This window comes from Oncorhynchus tshawytscha, linkage group LG09 (genome assembly GCF_018296145.1).
Source record: "Oncorhynchus tshawytscha isolate Ot180627B linkage group LG09, Otsh_v2.0, whole genome shotgun sequence".
NCBI classification, from domain to species: domain Eukaryota; kingdom Metazoa; phylum Chordata; class Actinopteri; order Salmoniformes; family Salmonidae; genus Oncorhynchus; species Oncorhynchus tshawytscha.
In genome coordinates this window covers 86,225,846-86,246,694 of record NC_056437.1, presented here as the reverse complement: position 1 = coordinate 86,246,694, position 20,849 = coordinate 86,225,846, and the positions used below count along the sequence as shown (strand labels likewise).

At 41.1% G+C, this 20,849-nt stretch overlaps 1 pseudogene; it reads right to left on the bottom strand.

The window, feature by feature from the left end:
• Positions 1-1,487: 1,487 nt before the first annotated feature.
• LOC112225762 lies at positions 1,488-14,956 on the bottom strand (annotated as a pseudogene).
• Positions 14,957-20,849: the final 5,893 nt, after the last annotated feature.

Genomic DNA, 20,849 nt, shown 5'->3' with positions numbered 1-20,849 from the left:
CTCTCACATGTGAATTCCTTCGAACCCTCCAGATATACATATACACACACATTCAGATGTCACAGCAGCACACACACATACACTCTCACAGATATTCACGCTCACACGCTTTCATTTTTTCTTGCAGACATATGCACAGATTGTGAGAATAATGCAACTGTATCTTCCTCTGTATTCATGGGGACCTTCCCTAAATGCAGCCAGCTAATATGTTCAGTTGTTTTCTGAACTGTGAGCATCTGCATACAGACCAGTGACAACGGCCACACATGATTGTCCTTTCACATGGGAAACGTACCAGCCCACAGTCAGATGCACCACAGTCTTGTGGCGTCCTCTAGTGGACAACAATGGTGTTACAGTGATGAAATGAGGTGCATGACAGCAATGGGGTGGGTTTGCTGCGGGTAGAAAATCCTAATAAATTGTATTTAATTGACACAAGCTGTCTCCAATCAATTAATAAATGAATGTCTGGTTGTGCGTGTGGTTTGGTGGCAGTATCGCCTAAGCCAGTGGAGGCTGATCTACAAATATTATTCCCAAATAATAGGCTTTGTGTGAGTAAGATTCAAAGAGCTACACCTCTCCTGGCTTTAACAAATCCCCCCATCAAACAAACACAACAAGTGTCAATTTAATTACATTTCCTAGGATTTTCTAGCAGCAGCAAACATAGCTTATCATGCTGGAAATATTGTTTTATTTATTTTTACTTTATTTAACTAGGCAAGTCAGTTAAGAACAAATTCTTATTTTCAATGATGGCCTAGGATCAATGGGTACTGCCTGTTCAGGGGCAGAACGACAGATTTGTACCTTGTCAGCTTGAGGATTCGAACTTGCAACCTTTCGGTTACTAGTCCAATGCTCTAACCACTAGGCTACCCTGCCGCCCCATCTCAGTAGAAAGTGCCAGAAAAACAACAACCAAAAAGCATGGTCCTACTTATATGGTCTTTAATGTTGTTCTCTATATGTATCTATATCAAATCACATATGCAACCATATTTATATTCTTACTAAAAGAAAATCTTTGGAGGGAGTTGAAAGTCCGTGTTGCCCTGCAACAGCCCCTAAACATCACTGCTCTAGAGGAGATCTGCATAGAGGAATGGGCCAAAATACCAGCAACAGTGTGTGAAAACCTTGTGAAGACTTACAGAAAATGTTTGACCTCTGTCATTGCCAACAAAGGGTATATAACAAAGTATTGAGATAAACTTTTGTTATTGACCAAATACTTATTTTCCACCATAATTTGCAAATAAATTCATTCAAAATCCTACAATGTGATTTTCTGGATTTTTTTTCTAATTTTGTCTGTCATAGTTGAAGTGTATCTATGATGAAAATTACAGGCCTCTCTCATTTTTTTAAGTGGGAGAACTTGCACAATTGGTGGCTGACTAAATACTTCTTTGCCCCACTGTAGCCTTTGGGGAGACCAATATGAATAATATTGAACATGAAGATAATCTGAATACCTTCTGTGTGGGATGACGTTTGATGTCTGAAACTCAACAGGTGCTTCAATAGGGAATTAAAGCAGTAAAGAAACACTGGGATTAAAGAATGCATTCTTTTTCTTCAGAAAAAAGGCAAACCGCACAAATATATATTTGCACTTCAAAGCCAGGCAGTGAAAACCTGTGAGGTGGTTATATCCTCCCTCTCACCTTGACCAGAGTGACTGTGAAGCTGTAGAGGAGGGAGATGAGGAAGAGGACCAGGAAGATGCAGGCCATGTTCCAGTTCTCCTCTGCAGTGTCCGCCAGGATTGGATCAGACCTGTTCTCGTCAAAGAACACACCTTCCAGCTCAAGGAGCTCTACTCAAAATGAAAGAGGAGATTTTCAGTGAGAAAGAGTTGCAGAAACAGGCTAGCCTGGAATCCATACTGAAATGCTCTGTTACAATGGTGAAACAGAACACATGAGGCTAGAAACAGGCTAGCACCAGGAAAATGTTCTTGTATCAGAATTGAGTGAACAGACAGACACCTGGTTTGGATATGTTCAGGGCCAGAGTCTGGGTGGTGTGGGTCACCCTGCAGGTGTAAACAGCCCCCGGTGCCCAGTCCTGGGGTGCCAAGCTCAGGTAGCTCCTGATGCCAAACTTTCCCCGTGGTGCCCTGTAGGGGGTGCTAGTGTTGTTGTTCCACAGCTCTGTGACGTTGTCCAGCAGCCAGGTGATGTTGATGTCTGAAGGGCTGAAGCCAAGCACCAGGCAGACAAGCTCACTGGGACCCTGGAGCAGGGTTGCTGTAGGTGCGGAGGGGGTCACTGAGCCTGGAGAGAGAGCGAAAGTGAGAGTCAGGGAAAATAGACTGGAGTGGATGAGACTGGGCAGAGAGGGGGCTGCATGACAGAGTCTGGGAGATAAAATGGGGCATTGTTTGCATCTTACTGAATTGTTTAATTCATAGAGTCTCGCTGCAGTCTGCAGCCATAAACTATGATGTTGTAGCTACAGTATATCTACTTTTTCAAAACCCTTTTCGACTGCAAATCCAGAATCCGCTCCTTGACAGCTAGCAACACAGATTATTATTGGTGGTGGTGTTGTTGTATCATTGACACTAGGGTTTGCATTTGCAACGGTTCTGTCCCGTCTAGACGGTACTTTCTGACTCACGCGGCACTTGACCGCAAGTGACTTTGGCACCAAAACTTCAGAACCTTGGAGTTGAGAATTTGCTAAGAAGAAAGGATATAATCAGTACGTCCTTTTAACTACTCAAATCAAATAGTTTCATTTTTACATGTTTTCACTTATGAGTTATGATGAATTGGCTAAATGTGGAAATATCTACTTGTATTGTTTTGCTTCTTAGAAAAATGAGCAAATGAATGCACAAGCTAGCATAACAATATAGCTTGGCTAGCTGGGTTAGCCAACTAGATAAACATAACCAGCGAGCCAATTTAGTTAGCAAATCCAACAGAACTGATAATTTGACTAATTTAGCAATATATTGAGTAAATGTTATTCTGAGGTGTTTATAAAAATTGTACTAATGGAAATGGTCTGAGGTCAATTCTAAGTTCAACTCAAGAGTGGTCTGCTGACCTAGCCTACATTTCTGTCATGATGACGTTTCTTTTACACAATGAGGGGTTTGGAGGATAGAATAGCCTATTCGGATACCTACTGTAGGGCATGAAAGAGAGAGTTGGGATGCACAAAATGGGCATTGTGCACTACAAATCATTTTTATTGGGAGACACACTAACCACATATCTCTGGTATTGTTCTCATCTAAACTCTTCAAGTCATTAGACAACATTATCAACCAACAGTTTTACTATTCATCAGTATATGTTATTACAATCTAATCCATGGCACTGTTCAAATCAACAGTCCACTCACCAAATACATTCTCTATTGTGCTGGTGATAGGTCTCCTGGACGACTCATGTCTGACAGCACAGGAGTAATTGGAGTTCTGATTCCACTCGGACCTGGACACGATGAGTCTACTGTTCATGGAGTAGGTGCTGCTCCCTGCATAAAGAACTGAAGGGCTACTGGAGTAGCGAGATAAAGGTAGGCGACTGCCAGCCTTCTCCCAATTCACTATTACATCAGAGGGGAAGAACCCAGACACTAAGCAAAGCAATGTGCCATTATTTGACCCCATAGATCAGAATCTGATGGTCTCAATATCTTTATAGAGGGTGGCTTGGGATCTGGAGGGACAAAACAAATTTACAGGAAACTGATTAGTTATTGGATTTTGGGCCTATTCAGTCAAATGTAACAGAAACATTTTGTTTATTAATATGTCAGATAGGCACAAAGATGTATGTATGTGTCAAAAATCAGCATTCTGGGTTATGTGTACCAAATGAGTGTTGAATTTGCCCACCTCTGCATTTGATGACATGCTCCTCCTGGGCTTGGCTGGTGCAGCGGTGCTTCACCTCACAAGACACACGTTTGTGTGCATGCCAGTCCCTCGCAGACACGTTAAACATGATCTGCTCAGTCTGTGTCCCATTTGAATGATCCTTGGGGGTCGGTGTGACTCCACCTTGAGAAGCCACAACCCCATCCATCTTCCAGCTGACAGAAAAGCCCCCAAGGCTGAGACCCACCAGCAGACAGGTGACAGGCACCGTTCCATCTGTCCTCAGCTCTTGAAGAGTGGGTCCCTGTAGGTAAACCCCCACTTTCTGAGATGATATTGGAGTCACTGAGAGGAAGGAGAATTGAGTGTCTTAAGCCACTTTCAGACAAAGAATGCTTACATTACTAAAGGATGGTTAGGCCTATATCACTGCTCCAGGATAGTATATGTCATAATAGCAAAAACTACCTGCACATATATTGATGCTCTTCCTGGCTTTCTGAAGATACTTGTCGATGACCTCACAGGTGAAGACCCTCCCCTGGTTCCACTCCTGCTGTGTTACTGTGATATGACTGGTTACTGCCACACGTCCGTCTTCCCCTATCTTTATGTCATTGGCTGCTGCATCCCTCTGTTTAGACCCAGAGAGCCACTTGATCTGAGGGTTGAAGCCCCACCCAGAACACATGAGTTTCTGGGTTCCTGAGCCAGACATCTCCTCACTGGGGACTGGAAGGAGCTCCATAGACAGTTCACCTGGAAACAACACAAACAGTTTTTAATTTTAAACCAACAATGGAAACATAATTTAATGTTGGTAAGCCATACATAAAATGACATAAATAATAAAGATTATATCATAAGGTAACAATGACAGAAGTTGACCCACCAAAACATTTTCCTATTGAGTTAGACACCCAGCTGTTAAAGAAACCTTGGTTAACTTTACAGGTGAAAGTGTTGTCTGTCTTCCAGTGTGATTTGGGGATAGAGAACCGTCTGGTGAGTGAATGGGGGCCTTTGGAGGCAGGCAGATCCACATACTGTTTCTCAGGGAAATCAACCCCATTGGCCTGAAAGGTGACGTAGAGGTCACTGGAGGAGAGTTGTGTGATGGCACACTCCAGCACAGCACTGTCTCCCTTCAGTAACTCTGGGAGAGACCTCCTGATCAGCACTGTGGGAGTGCTGCTCCACTGCAGGTCCTGGAGAAAACATACACACAGAGGAGAGGAATCATCAGGAGAAAGGAACATTGATCTGGCTTCAATGTCAATAAGGTCTAATTTGAATGTGCTAGGAATGTAAGAAGACTGAATGTTTTTCTGTACTTCTCTGTATATATTTTCACAAAGTTCCATTCTAACCTTCAACATTGCTGGTCTTCTATGTGGGGTTGAAGCATCGATGTTCAGCTCTGCATGTTATTGTGTTCAGGGTTTTCCATTGGTTTGAGGGAAGAGTCAGGTTACTGCTGATGCTCTGAGTTGTGCTGCTGGCCTGGTTCACCTGGGTCCTACTGGTTGGGTCTTTTCCATCCAGAAGCCAGGACATGTTGGCGTCATACGCAGAGTGGACCACACATGTAGCTGTTACCTCAGTCTGTGTCATCACTGTCCTGAATCTGGGGGTTCCAGGTGGAGGGATGGAGTAGACGAGGGAAAAGCTGAGAGCAAAACAGATGCGGGTGAAGATAAAATCTATCAATATGTTTTATACTCACAGGTAATTTGTTTCTGATTCATAATTTTTTTTTGAAGCTGAATTGAAACAGGTAGTGGGTGTCTATCAGTTCACAACCTACCTGTACATAAACTGGTGCTCTTCCTTGTAGTTTTCTGAAGATCCGTGTCGATGACCTCACAGGTGAAGACCATACCCTGGTTCCAATCCTGCTGTGTTACTGTGATATAACTGGTTAGTGCCACATGTCCGTCTTCCCCCATCCTTCTCTCATAGGCTGCTGCAGACCTCTGTTCAGACCCAGAGAGCCACTTGATCTGAGGGTTGAAGCTCCACCCAGAACACATGAGTTTCTGGGTCCCTGAGCCTGACGGCTCCTCACTGAGGACTAGAAGGAGCTCCAAGGATGGTTCACCTGGAAACAACACAAACACTTTCAGACATGAAGTGGTGAATTAAGATTATGCAACCAACAATAGAAACCTAATTTCACGTTGTTAGGCCAAATGACATTAAAAATAGAGATGTATTTATTTTTTTGTTCGAGAGTTGGTGAATAAGGCGCTGGAGAATGCGGTAACTCAGCAGACGGTGAGGTTTGGACCAATTCCAGATTCCGACCAATGGGGTGAACGCTACATGCCTCCGGGCCTTGTGGACGATGCTGATTCATTCGATCCTGATGACCTACAATTTTCTTAGTTCTGATGTGTGAACGTTGTAGTGAAAATCCTAAAAAGTGAAGAGCTATAACTAGAAGTAGGGACAGAACTAACCCCTTAAGTTGAGGAATTAGTGGTGTAAAAACATTTATCTTGTGTGTGTAATATTTAGTCAATGGGTGGATTGATAGAAGAATTTGTGTTTAAAGTAGTGACTAAGATATTTCACCCTGAAACTGTATCAATTTGTGTGAAATCCATTAGACACATAAGACTATAAGTTGATAATGTGTGCAGCTTAGGCAGGATAGAATTAGGACATTGTGTTTCTTTTTAGCTATGTAAGCAGGGTGTAGTTGTGACAACAAAAGATAAGATGAGCTATCGACAGACAACTTGTGCAACTGTGAAACCAATAACAGAAGATTCTGTCCTCACCCTGGATAGTAGAAAAGTTCAGCCTGTCCGACTATGGAGTAGCCCATGATAAGTAAACTTGATAAATAAACGTGTGTGTGTGTGTGTGTGTGTGTGTGTGTGTGTGTGTGTGTGTGTGTGTGTGTGTGTGTGTGTGTGTGTGTGTGTGTGTGTGTGTGTGTGTAAAAGACTAGCTCTGCACTAGAGGGGCAGAGCTCTCTGAATAAAGAACTGATCATTTGTATGCTGGGACTCTGTCTGTTTATTACAACTTAGAGTCTTACAACCTCTAGGATACAGATGGAGTTATAAAATAGTTCAGTAAGAACATTGAGATAGAAAATCTCGTGACAGGGTGTCACACCCTGGCCATAGTTAGGTTTTTATTCTCTAGTTTGGTTAGGCCAGGGTGTGACTAGGGTGGGCATTCTATGTTCATTCTCTAGTGTTGTATTTCTTTGTTTGGTCCGGTATGGTTCTCAATCAGGGACAGCTGTCTGTCGTTGTCTCTGATTGAGAACCATACTTAGGTAGCTTTTCCCCACAGGGGTTTTGTGGGTAGTTAATTTCTGTTTTGTACCTGACGGAGCTGTTTCGGTTGTTCTTTTGTTACTTGTTGTATTTAGTGTTCAGTTTAATAAATAACATGAACACGTACCACGCTGCGTGGTCCTCACCTTCTTCCACCAATAGCCGTTACACAGGGGATGTTCTAAGATTTTTGAAACAAAGGTGTAGACTGAAAATGACAGTTGTGAATTAGGGAGATAGTCTCTGGGGTTCAGTTATTATAGCAGACTATTGTAATGGGAGGAGACATTGGCTCTTGCTACACAGAATATATTTGCATCTCCATGGGGTTAACTCTCTCAGGTCTATGCAAAGTTACATTCATTTTGTCTATATAAAGTGGAGTGTCTGTCTCTCTTTCAGTAAGAGTTAAGAATCCAGCATCGAACCAACCCAGCTTGAATACAAATCATGTTCCCTGCATCTCTGCTGCTGCTGCTTGTAGCTGCATCATGTGAGTCTCCTTAGATTTGTTTTTGAAACTGAAAATTTTATTTGCAGTTCTATATCAATATATTCAACTGTTAAATTACTTTTCTGACTACTCTGTAAATCCATAGATTGTTTTCATTCTAATTCTTCCATTGACAGGTGTGCACTGTGGTCTTGAGCTCACCCAACCAAGCTCATTGGTTGTAAAGCCTGGAGAGTCTTTGAGCATCACCTGTAAGGTCTCTGGTTATTCTCTGACTGATAGCAGCAACGTCTATGGAATAGGCTGGATCCGTCAGCCTGTAGGAAAAGCACTTGAATGGATTTGGACCATCTATCATGATGGAAGCTCAAACTCTCAAAGTTCCCTAAAAGACAGGTTCAGTGTCACAAGAGACACTTCCAGCAACACAGTGTTTTTAAAAGGACAGAATCTGGAGACTGAAGAAACAGCTGTGTATTATTGTGCTCGGTGGCCACAGTGATACAAACCACCAACAGACCAGTACAAAAACCCTATATGTATCTGATGAATCAAGTACAAGCACAAACAGTATGGCACTTATTAGTATAAGTGGAGTCCAAATAAATAACCAGTGATGTAAAAGGCTTAAGAAAAAGACTTAACTAGTCTCTTGGGGTATTTGTACTTTACTATTTATACTTTTTACAACTTATCATTTTACATTCCTAAAATAAATGTCTGTGCTTTTTATTCCATACATTTTCCCTGACACCCAAAAGTACACGTTACATTTTGAATGCCTAGCATGACAGGAAAGTGGACCGAGTCATGTACTTATCAAGAGAACATCCCTGGTCATCCCTACCAAATGCTTTTATTGGGTAACTTTCACTTTGACTTGACTCATTTTCTATGAATGTATCTTTACTTTTACTCAAGTATGACAATTGGGTATTTGTTCCACCGCTGTAGATAACTAGTATAAAAATGAATAAATTGATTGACTGTTATAAGCTGAACCGACCTGCATTATGAACTGTTAAATTAAATACAAAGTTGAGTGAAATGTTGATTCTCTCTTTGTTTACAGCATGTTATTATAACACAATAATGAATTGTTTCAATGTTTTTGCTAATGGCACAGCATTCCTTAATGAATTTGTGTGATTCTTCAGACTTTTTAACCACTGGTCAAGACTCAGTCAATGTCTGACTGCGAACACCTGTGGAAACAAAGTAACATTAGAGAAAATCACTGGACTCAAAACCTCTGTGATCATTCTGTATCAAATAAAAACTAGTCTAATAGTGTTCACCTGTCAAGCCCATTGTCATCAGTAGAGCCACAATAGTAAATGTCATGATTAATTATTAGTAGTTATGATGTGTCTCTGTTCCTCAATCTAGTCAGTGCTTCTCCTCCACTCTGCAGTGAGATAAGTAGTGATGGAATAGCTCAGAGTTATGCATTGACTCCTCCTTACAGGGCAGTTGGGTACAGGAACACATAATATACAATAATATAATATAGAGAACTCAGAGATGGGGAACAGCTTCATATGCAGTGGCAGGAATTCAAGGATCCCAAGGGAAGCCAGGCTTCCCCAAAAAATTGACAGATACATTTTTAAAATCTTTATCTTTCGGCTCTCTGTGTTTCCTAATTGTCCTTCAATTTGCAAGAGGCTAAATGTATCTCACCGGAGAAAGCATCCGAGCGATATTTGTCTCTGTATGTGTAGGCCATTTATATGATGCTGTCTGGTCCAAAAGAATATGACATTGTTGCCGCCCGTAGCATTGAATGCAAGGGAAGCTAGCGAGCATTTGGCCTCCCTTGATAAAAAAAGGTTAGCGAGCATTTGGCCTCCCTTGATAAAAAAAAGGTTAGCGAGCATTTGGCCTCCCTTGATAGCGAGCATTTGGCCTCCCTTGATAAAAAAAGGTTAGCGAGCATTTGGCCTCCCTTGATAGCGAGCATTTGGCCTCCCTTGATAAAAAAAAGGTTAAAATAATAGCCAATCATTGTTGAGCTGAACTGAGTGAGCTCAACTGTGAATGGTCCTGGCACACCAAAAAAAGTATAAAGGGAAGCCAGTTTGGATTTTGCGTCACTCCTATGAAATCGCACCAAGAGCATACGTCATTGACAGAAACAACTTGAATTGTTGCTTCTCGTTATGTTGTTGTCCTCAAGTTGTTAGCTAGCTAGCTAAAATTGTCCCTTTCCTATATTAGTCATGGATGGAGATTTTAACGTATGGTTTTACTTAATTCTCCCTACTGGCCAATGATTATAATGGAGATTCTGAACCAACCATTCATTTATACATTGTGCCCCTGTCCTGAGAGGTTTGAAGTTCAATATGTAGCTAGATGTACTGTAGGAGGCTAAGGTTAACTAGCTAACATTGCCCATGAAAGGAAGTTAGGCTAGCAAGCAAGCATTTTAGCTAGGTAGCCTAAGACAACCAAAAATAAAAGTGTGTGTTGTATGACAGATTGATAGACCGTTTTTTTCTACTTGCACGAACACACACGCACGCATGCACACACACACACACCCATAAATCAGAAAAATGTACAGCCACATCATATTTAGCTTATGTTACTTGAACTAAATTGTTTTTGTTATATTTTAGTTGTCACTGTATTAGATTAAGCATCGGTAATTTGATGATGTTGACATGTTGAAGTTGAAATGGTGCTGGAGAAGTGGAGGCAGCTCCTGTTTTCTTTGCGACTTACGTTAACTCTGTGGTTCTAAAGTCAACAGTTGATTAGTGGTCTGAAAATGATGGAAACATTAACTTGCTTGACCATGCTTTTGGTCATGTAACAGCTTGTTGCAAGCAATATGCTTTGTGGACTCCACAGGACAGATGTTGCTATCCGGTTTTGTGATGAAACAAAGGTGTCGTTGAATTTATTCTGCCAATGTGTCTTCTTATTGTCTCTGCCTTTAGGCCTATATATCATGGTCACAAGGCATATGAACTAACAGGTTAAAGATCAAACAGTGCAATTATCACAACACGTAGGTTGTAATATGGCATTTTTTCCTTCTGGCTTCTCCAGTGATATTACTAACGCACCACTACCTGAATAATTTGTTCAAAGTCCAATGCAGCCATTTTTATCTCAACATGAAATCATTTCTGAGTAACAATTAAGTACCACACTGTGATTGTTTTCAATTATACAACGGGTGGGTCTAATCCTGAATGCTGATTGGTTAAACCGCATTCCAGCCGGTGTCTATTCCACAAGTTATCACCGGCTAAATCTATGATGTTAAAAGGCCTATTTGCTCTGTTCCATCTGACTGCGCAATCCACTGCCTCATCTGCACAGCCAAGCTATTTATAAACTTGATCTCCACTATAAAAAGCTTCCAGTTTTTATCAATGTTTGCAAATATCACATTTACATAAGTATACAGACCCTTCACTCAGTACTTTGTTGAAGCACCTTTGGCAACAATTACAGCCTTGTGTCTTCTTGGGTATGATGCTACAAGCTTGGCACACCTGGATTTGGGGAGTTTCTCCCATTCTTCAGAGATCCTGAAGCTCTGCCAGGTTGGTCGGGGAGCGTTGCTGCACATCTATTTTCAGATCTATCCTGAGATGTTAGATCGGGTTCAAGTCCAGGCTCTGGATGGGCCACTCAAGGACACTCTGTACTTTGCCCATGTTCATCATTCAGTCGATCCTGACTAGTCTCCCAGTCCCTGCCGCTGAAAGACATCCCCACAGCATGATGCTGCCACCACCATGCTTCACCAAAGGGATGGTGCCTGGTTTCCTCCAGACGTGACACTTGGCATTCAGGCCAAAGAGTTCAATCTTGGTTTCATCAGACCAGAGAATCTTGTTTCTCATTGTCTGAGAGACTTTAGGTGCCTTTTGGAAAACTCCAAGCGGGCTGTCATGTGCCTTTTACTGAGGAGTGGCTTCCATCTGGCCACTCTACCATAAAGGCCTGATTGGTGGAGTGCTGCAGAGATGGTTGTCCTTCTGGAAGGTTCTCCTATCTCTACAGAGGAACTCTAGAGCTCTGTCAGAGTGACCATCGGGTTCTTGGTCACCTCCCTGACCAAGGCCCTTCTCCCCTGATTGCTCAGTTTGGCCGGGCGACCAGCTCAAGGAAGAGTCAAGGTGGTTCAAAACTTCTTCCATTTAAGAATGATGGAGGCCACTGTGTTCTTGGGGACCTTCAATGCTGCAGACATTTTTTGGTACCCTTCCCCAGATCTGTGCCTCGACACAATCCTGTCTCGGAGCTCCACGTACAATTCCTTTGACTTCACCGCTTGGTCTTTGCTCTGATATGCACTATCAACTGTGGGACCTTATATAGACAGGTGTGTGCCTTTCCAAATCATGTCAAATCAGTTGAATTTACCACAGGTGGACTTCAATCAAGTTGTAGAAACATCTCAAGGATGATCAATGGAAACAGGATGCAACGGAGCTCAACTTTGAGTCTCATAGCAAAGAGTTTGAATGTTTATGTAAGTTATTTATGATTTTTATTTTTAATAAATTAGCAGAAATTCTAAAAGCTGTTTTTGCTTCATCATTATGGGGTATTGTGTGTAGATTGCTGAATATTTCAATTTATTTAATACATGTTAGAATAAGGCTGTAATGTAACAAAATGTGTGAAAAAGTCAAGTAAGTCAGAATACTTTCCGAAGGCACAGTACATACGTACTGTACATATAATGTATACATACCTTTTGTATGTGTAAATAAGTCAATCCAGTTGTGACAGTGATGAATTGTGGAGTCATGGCACCATATTTTGGCCAAGGAAGATGAATGGCTGTGTCCAATAGCTTGTCATAATGTTGCATAAGTTCAGTAATTGTGGCATGTTACCCCATGTCTTGTTACAGAAACTAGTGGTAAGGCTAGTCAATATTTTGTATCACAATTTAGCATAAGTTGTCCACCGTTATTTTAGGGGCATTTAGTAGGCAGTTAACTCACTGTTCCTAGCCTCTTGGAACTACCGATCTGGGAGAATTGTCATCAACTGCACTAATTAGCAGAGCGCAACGGTCAAAAAATATTCATGAAATCACAAGTGAAATATAGTGAAACACAGCTTATCCTTTTGTTAATAACCCTGTTGTCTCAGATTTTGAAATTATGCTTTACAGCCAAAGCAAGACAAGCGTTTGTAAGTTTGTAAGTTTATCGATAGCGTAGCATTGCATTATGTCCAGCTAGCAGCAGGAAGCTTGGTCACGAAAATCAGAAAAGCAATCAAATGAACTGTTTACCTTTGATGATCTTTGGATGTTTTCACTGACGAGACTCCCAGTTAGACAGCAAATGTTCCTTTTGTTCCATAAAGATTATTATTACATTTTTAATCACCCAAAAATACCTCCCTTTGTTGGTCACATTATGTTGAGAAATCCACCGGAAATAGTCACGACAACGGCAAAAAAAAATCCAAATTATATCCATAATATCGACAGAAAGATGGAAAACGTTTTTTTATAATCAATCCTCAAGGTGTTTTTCAAATATCTATTCGATAATATATCAACCGGGACAATTGGCTTTTCAGTAGGAGCAAGAGGAAAAATGACTACCTCTGTCTTTTACGCAAGAATCACTCTGAGAGCCCTCAGCTGGCCACTTATGCAATGTAGTTGTTTACGCTTGTTTACGCTTATTCTTCAACATAAAGGCGTGAAACTACGTCAAAATGCTGTAGACACCTTAGGGAATAAGTAGAAAAAGGAATCTGGTTGTGTTTTAATACCCAATTAAAATTAAACACTGTCAATTCCTAAGAATTTGTAAGACTCTTATTTGCATAAAATGGACAGAGACCAGTCTCAAAAATCATCCAGCTGTGTTTATTCTTGAGAGTACTGAACATGATACAGTTTACCACAGATTATAAACTGAAAATGACATCATTAGTTTTCGTACTACCCCGTCTCATCAACCAGCAGCACAATGGCTGTATAGTTCTCAAGCCTTCCCACATTGTCTCTCCCTACTAAGATAATTTACAACGCAAGCCAAGGTCTGCCTGTGTAGATAAGCATTCTAGCCAGTCTGGCTATAAGTTCGTTCATTTCTACCAAGGAACAGACAGTCATTGTTCTATTCTTGATTATATTTACACACATTATATTCAGTACTAAGATTAAAAAGAAAATGCATACATCTATACAGTGACATATGTTTTCTGATTAGTCAGTCCTGATTGAAATGTATACATAATTAGTCATTATTGATTAAAAAAAATCCCTTGACAGTTTGATATCCCTTTCAATGCCCAATAGGGGTGCATAGGAACACAACGGTTTCAAAATAAGAGGCACTTCCTGATTGGATTTCCCTCAGGGTTTCGCCTGCAATATCAGTTCTGTTGTACTCACAGACAATATTTTGACAGTTTTGGAAACTTTAGAGTGTTTTCTATCCTAAGCTGTCAATTATATGCATATTCTAGCATCTGGTCCTGAGAAATAGGCGGTTTAATTTGGGAACGTTATTTTTCCAAAAATAAAAATAGTGCCCCCTAGTTTCAAGAGGCTAGGCTGTCATTGAAAATAAGATGTTTTTCTTAACTGACTTGCCTAGTTAAATAAAAAGGAGCTAAACTTTCTCATTGAGTATTTTATGGATAAAACATATATTTTTGAGTGGAATAGAGGAGAATTACGTCTGCTCTTCAGCTTCCATTTTATGTACAGCATATCCCAAGAGGTTGGTTTTTGTACAGCTCTTGTGCTGGTTTGTATCACTGTGAGGGTAGGCACAATAATACACAGCTGAGTCTTCAGTCTGAAGGTTCTGCCCTTTTAAAAACACAGTATTAGTGCTAGAGTCTACTGAGAGGCTGAACTTGTTCTTCAGTGAATCCTTGTGTTCTGTGTCTCCAGAATATACATTTCCAATCCACTCCAGTGTTTTCCCTGCAGGCTTTCAGATCCAAGCTGTCCAAGTGTTAGTAACTGAATATGAGACCTTACAGGAGATGATCAGTGGTTGACCTGGCAGGACAGTCATAGATGCTGGCTGAGAGAGTTCATAACTCTGTACACCTGGGAAATATAATAATGAACAATATGAAATACACAAAATAGCAACATGTTACACTATATAAATTCTAGTAGTTGTGTTGAAGCCAGTTTTATACTACAGGCAATTTTATTTGCTTTGTTCTTCCTCCAAACCCAGAGAGACTCACAGGATACAGCTGCCAGCAGCAGCAGAGATGCAGGGAACATGGTTTGTGTTGAAGCTGAACTGGTGGAGCTGCTCTTCTCTACTCTCCAGGACACAGAGGGAGGAACGAGAACAGACACAGACAGCCATATTCGGTTTAAGTAGGAAGAGAACCAGGTTTGCATTGACGTAAAGGGGGAGGGGATACATAAAAGGGTAAGAGACACTACAGGACCATCTCCAATATTACTGGACACAACCTTTGCACTCTGAACACTCAGAGACCCTCTTTAGGTTATCTTTTTGAATAGGAGGGTGGGGTAAATATGAAATACTACATTTACAGCATTAGGTACTACTTGTGGTGGATGAAACATATTTAAGACACTACTTTCGTTTTGACAAACTAAAGCATTTTGAATAAACATCCATATTATACTTTATGATTATCAGAGCCTTCATCAGTACGGGTCTTTTTATTTTAATCATATGGAGAGAGTGTCCCCTGTTTGTGCATCAACAACTCTAGCACCATGTATTTAACAGGTGTATCATTGTGTTATTATTTGATACATCATTAGAATTGTACCTCATGTATCCCCTTGTCATGGTCTACTGGTCATACCGTATGTGTGTCTGTGTGTTTGTGCACATCCTTCCTTTTTCTACCAGATGGGTTTTGTACAACTATTCTCATTTGTTTAACCATAGTGAGTCTCTAGCACAGTAATACACTGCAGAGTCCTCTGGCTTCAACTGGCTTATGTGCAGAAAGAAATTAGTGCTGTCCTTCGATGCAGTGAAACGGCCCTGTACTACCGGGGCATTGCTCTTACTTCGGTCAGAATGATAGTAAATGATCCATTCAAGTCCTTTTCCAGGTGCCTGGTGGATCCAGTGCATTCAAGTACTGCTGAGAGTAAATCCACTACAGGCACATGTGAGTTTAAGGAGTCCCCCGGGGCTCCCCTGGACTGACTGTTCAGCCTGTGTGAGTACGACCTGACAGTGAACTCCTGAGGAGGGAGAGGAATGACAGGTCAGATCAATCAAGGAGTCACATCAGTATCACATCAACACAGGTTATACTGAAAAGATTACAGTCAGGAACTCACAGGATACCGCTGCCAGCAGCAGCAGCAGAGTTTCAGGGAACATGGTTTGTGATGAAGCTGAACTGGTGGAGCTGCTCTTCTCTACTCTCCAGGACTCAGAGAGACATACTACACGCTTAGAAAAACAAGGAGCTATCTAGAACCTAAAAGAGTTCCTTGGCTGTCTCCATGGGAGAATCCTTGGAAGAACCCTTTTTGGTTCCATGTAGGACTATTTTCACAGAGGGTTCTAAATGGAACCCAAAAAGGTTCTTATATGGGGACAGCTGAAGAATCCCTTTGGAACCTTTTTCCTAAGAATGTAGGACAGACAGACAGAGCATTATATAACGGTGAGTGAGAGGAAGTGAGGGGTGAGATTATATTTGCATAATGAAGATAATCAGTATATAAAAGTACTGGGAATATCAGTGCAAATGGTGGTAAAATATTTATAATGTGTCAGTTTCTAACGCTACACTCTAGAATGGTTAAACATTGTTTTCTTATTATTGGTAATCCTATACTATATGTATCAAGTTATTATTGTAAAATCAAATGTATTGCGGTGCTTGTAAACATATTGCTATTAACGTTCATCAGAAATAAATAAGATTATCTGTGCTGAAGGCGGAAGTGGTTTTTGTACGGCTGCTCCCATTAGTTTACCACTGTGACACAATAATACACTGCAGAGTCCTCACTCTTCAGGCTGTTCATCTGTAGGTACATCTTACTGCTGGCGTCATCTCTGGAGATGGTGAATCTACCCTGGAATGACTGGGAATAAGAGATTGGATTACTCTGTGTGCTAATATAAGCAACCCACTCCAGTCCTTTCCCAGGTGCTTGTCTGATCCAACCCATCCTATATATTCTGAATGTGAAGCCAGAGGCTGTACAGGTCAGTTTGTGGGATTCTCCAGGCTTTTTAACTACTGGTCCAGACTTGTGTCTGACCATGAACACCATGAACACCTGTGGAAATAAAAAGCAGATATATTGTTGAAGTTGAAACTAAAATATTGAGAGATATTGTTGAAGTTGAAACTGAAATTGGATGTCTACTTGTTTATTTGATAGACAGTATAAACACCTGTTAAATATACTGCCAGTAAGAATATTCCTCTGGTAGGAAACATGGTGATCTGCTTAGTTCTCTAATGGTAGTTGAGAGTCTACAGCAGAATCCTCCTTCAACAGAGACATTAATAAAAATGGAGGACTGGAATGTTTTGCATGAGCTCCTCCTTACTGGGAGGACAAATCACAAGAGGCTTTGATAGATACCCACAGATCACCTAGTATGAGATCATCTTGAGATGCTCTGTTATGAAGAATAAATCCTTCTGTTTGTGTTTCTATGTATTTATTTTTCCAGGTAAATTGATGGAGAATACATTTCCATTACATCACAATCCTGAGGAGGAGTTGTAAGGACAGTTTCAGAATGAATGTACAAATTATTACTCATGACAGTAAAGTAATATTGGTACATGCTGCCATCATGTTGTCATAGCATGATAAAGGGGCAAACTTCTGAAACAACAACTGAATCAATCCCACAATATGTATTTGTTGAATAACATTTTAATCAATGGTACAAAGTACTTAAGTAAAAATACTTTAAAGTACTACTTAAGTCATTTTTGGGGGTACCTGTACTTTACTATTTATATTTTTGAGTACTTTTACTTTTAATTCACTACAGAAAATAATGTCATTTTTACTCCATGCATTTTCAGTGATGAAAGTTGTGTCTGTGTGTGTGGCTGCCCCTCAGAGCTGGTCTTTGATTTACAGTTTATAGCGGAGGGGATTATTTGCATATTGAACAAAAGTCAATATTGAGGATCTAGGATCTAGGAAATATGCTGTACAGCTTTCCATGCACACATACACGACTACCTCTACCATGCTTGAGGTAGGAAACTACTGTAAGTGATCAACATCAGATACTACCTATGCTACAGTGATCATGGAGGATTTAGGCTTTTTCCCCCACAGGGACCAGACTGAGAGAATATTAATAAAGCACCTATCTAGTTTGTCAAAAGATAGCAGATCAAACCACCACCTACCCACAGCAGCACTACTATAGATTGCATGGTCAGATGTTCTCGGTCAGATAGTTAGTTAGCTCAATGTATCATTCACCACAGAGATTTGGAACAGATTTTGTGCCTGTGGAGAGTCTCATTTCATACAAGCACATTTCCGTCCATGTTCCTTCTCCTCGCCACATCTCCTCTATTCCCTTTGGCCTTAAAAAAAAGCAAGAACGACCCACTTTGTGTACATTGTCAAATGTTGCTTTGTTATTAAATAAAATGCATTATTACAATTCAGAGGTTGTTGTTTAAGCGTTGTGAACATGTTCTATATGTAATGTAATATGTTGGGTGTGAAGACTTTTACACAAACACATCTGATATTGACAGTCTAGGCCCTTATGCAGTGTCGCCTCTAGCCTTCTTGGGACCCTAAGCCAAATATGATAGTCACCCCCCCTTGCCATGACTTATGACATGTTTATATGATATCTGTATGATAGTGACTAACAAAATCAATGTGGTCACCTTGGGGATCAGGGACCATGTGCTCTTGCCCTGTGCACACAATCAGTCATTTGGTTCTGATAGCTGGTTAGATTACCTTACCTAGCAATCAAAATAATGGTAACTGACATGGGCTTATTGAGTTACTGACATAACAAGTGGAAATCTGCTGATGCCCTACCAATTTTTTTGAAATTGGTTGGGCGCCCCCTTGCGGTCGCAGTCTGCGTATAGGAAAAGGCGTCTCTGTCCTTATCATCGGCTTATTTAATTTAGATGTGTTTGATCAGGTGTGTTAGCAAAATCCTGGTCATTGTGAAAGATGACTCCTCCACATGATGACCTGTGCATGTTTATTGTCTTATTTTTCTAACCCTCCTCAAAAGAATATCAATAAAAACTCAGTGCCCTATTCATGAAGCATAAACAGTGTTTCTGATATAAGGACATCTCATATTAAAGCATATGGTTGTTTACCCCAGCTGTTTGCAGAGGAGGGTTAGTGAAGTGTGTCAGGGGAGTACAACAGTGTGTACATGTTCCACATCCTGTCTCTATCCTTGTCTGAGGGGTTTTTGTACATCTCCATCACACATTCACATCACTGTACCCAGTAATACACAGCAGAGTCCTCTGACTTCAGACCAGACAGTTTCAGACGTGTCATGCTCACTGAGTTGTCTTTGATCAGTTCAATCCGTCCCTCCAGGGATTTGGTATAGCCTGCTGCTCCAGTATTGGTATTGATCCAGCCCATCCATTCCAATGGTTTCCCTGTAGGTTGGTGAATACAGTTCATACCATATCTTGTAAAGGTATACCTCTGCTGGAGAGGTTGAGAGTTTGTCCTGGCTTTTTCTGGAGCGGACTGGAGGGAATGGATTCCATAGTTTGACCACTTAAACCTGAAGGAGAGAAGGAGAGAGAGGAAACAGGGGGAGAGGAGAAAGGAGAGAGGGTGGAATATTGAGTGAAAACAATGGAAAATTGTCTTCAGTCTTTGCTCAGAATAAGAACAGTTGATAAGGAGTAAAACCAAGCAGAACTCACAGGTCAGACAGAGAGAGAGCAGCAGAAGGGAGAGTTTTCCTGTCATACTGAGGGTGGAGATATGAACTCAGCTGCTTCACACAAGACATCAAGTCATCAGCAGAACATAAGTGTAAATGAACTCTGAGGGATCTGGATTTACATCATGGTGTCATGGGGGAGGGACTGATAACTCTGAGGTCAGGGGTCAAGCTATGACTCATTGGTAGGGCCAGGAGTTTTCGTTGATAACATGACGTGTCAAATGACACGGATAAACTCTGTCCCCATGCCATAATCAGGGCCTAGAGTTTTTCCTGATCTGGTCAAGGTGTTTGGTAAAACTGCAGGGAATCTTGGAGGATGGTTTTCTGAGTATTTATAGAAATAATTCCCCATTGTGGTTAACTTACTATAAATGTCAGATTAGGGATCAATCTATCAAGGACAGTCATCTTGTTTAACAGGAATAAACACAACTACAGTATGTAGGCCTGTATGTGATTCCTCTTTATTTTCTATCTCTCTCCTCAGGGAAATATGTACCTTGTGTTGATGTACAAGTAGTTCTGTTGTTTTGGTTATTAGGGGAATATTATGCTTCAGTAGATGTTACTCTGTTGTACTGATGCTCTACTGCCTTCTGTTGACTCTGTTGTACTGATGCTCTACTGCCCTCTGTTGACTCTGTTGTACTGATGCTCTACTGCCCTCTGTTGACTCTGTTGTACTGATGCTCTACTGCCCTCTGTTGACTCTGCTGTACTGATGCTCTACTGCCCTCTTTTGACTCTGTTGTACTGATGCTCTACTGCCCTCTGTTGACTGTGCTGTACTGACGCTCTACTGCCCTCTGTTGACTCTGCTGCCAGTTAGATTCTCTGAGGGGTTTTTGTACAGATCCTCCACTCACACCACTGTGTCTCTTGTGCACAGTAATACACAGCAGAGTCCTCTGCTCTCAGAACAGACAGCTTCAGATACACCATGCTGTTAGAATTCTCTATGGTGACTTCTATCTGTCCTTCAACTCTTTTTGCATATGTAGTTCCACTAGCATTAATGCCTATCAATTCAAGTGCTCTTCCTACAGGTTGATGTATCCAGGCCATGTTTTAGCTACTAAAGTTAAAGGCAGATCCCTTACAGGAGAGGCTGAGAGGTTCTCCAGGCTTTTTCAGGACTGGACTGGAGGGAATGGCCTCCAGACTCTGACCATACACCTCTAATAGAGAAAAGAGAAGGAAGACAATAGATCACTAATATTTTAACTCAATGGATGTTATAATTCTCTATATGTAAAATACCTTGTTCCAATGAATTGCTAGATTATTGAGTACATACTACAGAGGCCCAGCAAGACCAGGAGGAGGTGTAG